This window comes from Schistocerca gregaria, chromosome 1, assembly GCF_023897955.1.
Source record: "Schistocerca gregaria isolate iqSchGreg1 chromosome 1, iqSchGreg1.2, whole genome shotgun sequence".
In the NCBI taxonomy this organism is placed as follows: Eukaryota; Metazoa; Arthropoda; class Insecta; order Orthoptera; family Acrididae; genus Schistocerca; species Schistocerca gregaria.
This window is the reverse complement of record NC_064920.1, coordinates 680,313,295-680,315,758: the sequence shown is the minus strand read 5'-3', so window position 1 is coordinate 680,315,758 and position 2,464 is coordinate 680,313,295. Positions and strand designations below refer to the sequence as shown.

The following is a 2,464-nucleotide window of genomic DNA, read 5'->3' as shown; positions in this document are numbered from 1 at the left end:
CAACCACCTCTGGCCGTAATAACGGCCATGATACGCCTGGGCATTGAGTCAAACAGAGCTTGGATGGCGTGTACAGGTATAGCTACCATGCAGCTTCAACACGATACCGCAGTTCATGAAGAGTTGTGACTGGCGTATTGTGGCGAGCCAGTTGCTCGGCCACCATTGACCAGACGTATTCAATTGGTGAGAAATCTGGAGAATGTGCTGGCCAGGGCAGCAGTAGAACATTTTCTGTATTCAGAAAGGCCCGTAGAGGACTTGCAACAGGCGGTCGTGCATTATCCTGCTGAAATGTAGGGTTTCGCAGGATCGAATGAAGGGTAGAGCCACGGGTCGTAACACATCTGAAATGTAACGTTCACTGTTCAAAGTGCCGTCAATGCGAACAATAGGTGACCGAGGCGTGTAACGAATGGCACCCCATACCATCACGCCGGGTGATAGGCTAGTATGGCGATGACGAATACACGCTTCCAGTGTGCGTTCACCGCGATGTCGCCAAACAAGGATGTGACCATCATGATGCTGTAAACAGAACCTGCATTCAGCCGAAAAAAATGATGTTTTGCCATTCGTGCACCCAGGTTCGTCGTTGAGTACACCATCGCAGGAGGTCCTGTCTGTGATGCAGCGTCAAGGGTAACCGCAGCCATGGTCTCCGAGCTGACAATCCATGCTCCTGCAAACGTCGTCGAACTGTTCGTGCAGATTGTTGCTGTCTTGCAAACGTCCCCATCTGTTGACTCAGGGATCGAGACGTGGCTGCACGATCCGTTACAGCCCTGCGGATAAGATGCCTGTCATCTCGACTGCTAGTGATACGAGGCCGTTGGGATCCAGCACGGCGTTCCGTATTACCCTCGTGAAGCCACCGATTCCGTATTCTGCTAACAGGCATTGGATTTCGACCAACGCGAGCAGCAATGTCGCGATACAATGAACCGCAATCGCGATAGGCTAAAACCCGACCTTTATCAAAGTCGGAAACGTGATGGTACGCATTTCTAGTCCTTACACGACGCATCACAACAACGTTTCACCAGGTAACGCCGGTCAACTGCTGTTTGTGTGTAAGAAATCGGTTGGAAACTTTCCTCATGTCAGCACGTTGTAGGTGTCGCCACCGGCGGCAACCCTGTGTGAATGCTCTGAAAAGCTAATCGTTTGCATATCACAGCATCCTCTTCCTGTCAATTAAATTTCGCGTCTGTAGCATGTCATCTTCGTGCTGCAGCAATTTTAATGGCCAGTAGTGTAAATTTCCACCACAGATGGATTGTAGTGCTAAATATGTCCAAGACCTTGTACTGGCTAGCGTTTGAGATCACAATCACCCTCCTCGACCACAAAATTTACTCTAAACATATCTGACGAAAACAGCTTCCTATTGCACACACTCTCTTCTTGAAGCACATGCTCTCCGCCGACTGCTGGAGAGCCGTGCCTGCGCTGGCCATGCCAGTAGTTGTGAACTCATTTCCAGGAATCCAGACGCCGGCCTTGCCAGGGGTCACAGAGACTGTCACCGTGGCCACCCAACCATCAACCGATCAATTTACATGAGCGGGAATAATCGTCCAGCATAATAACTTGCCAAATTAAATCTTTTCACTCAACACATACTTCTGCTTCTGTTACCACTCTACCAGCACACTGAGTAGTCCGCCACCCAGAGGACGCCGCAGCTGAGACCTGTTCCCACCACTGAGGGTAAGAGCCGACAGCTTGGAGCATTCTTTGTACCCGCAGCTCACGCGAGCCCAGGCTGTGGCTTCCGGTCGGTCGCTGGCTGTGGACACTGTGAGACAAGCAGGTGCATCTTGGATGTATAGTTCTATCTGCAAATTCCACCTCGACATATACTCCCCAGTTTAAAAAATCCGCTTTACACAATCCAAAAAGAGGATGTTGATGTCCATACATCTCGTATTTCTCATTTCTCACGCTAAATGTGGATTCCCTTCCTTTTAAAAGAGTTATTTCCGAAGACCGAAGAAATTGCACCATACACGCATTTTCGTGTCGCCAAAGCATCGTTACTTGTTATGAAAATCCAGTACGACAGTACGGTGTAGGCTATATTTCCTGTAAGTATTTTCTCATCACGTAAAAAGAATCTGTTCTTATCAGCTTAATATTTGTTACATCCTGCATCACAGGACTAGAATATAAAACTAATTTTTGGCTCATACCGGAGTGCTAAGAGCTTGCAGTACTTCCTGGATACTACTATATATAACTTTATAAATTCGGTAATATAGCTAATTTTATTGCGATGGCTAGCTCTCTCTGGGTACGTGGGAGATTGAAATTTCGTTAAAAGATCTCCCTACAATGTAAAAATGCCTGATCACGAATCCAACTCACGAATCATATCAGTAGTACTCTCGCACGCGCGTCCACCTGCCCGGCAAATCGATTGACTAATTCATTAAACTGATCATGAGAGCTCCATTGCAGG

The 2,464-nt window shown here is 47.8% G+C and overlaps 1 pseudogene; it reads left to right on the top strand.

Moving 5' to 3' along the window:
• Positions 1-2,083: 2,083 nt before the first annotated feature.
• On the top strand, positions 2,084-2,240 carry LOC126286166 (U2 spliceosomal RNA; annotated as a pseudogene).
• The last annotated feature ends 224 nt before the right edge of the window (positions 2,241-2,464 follow it).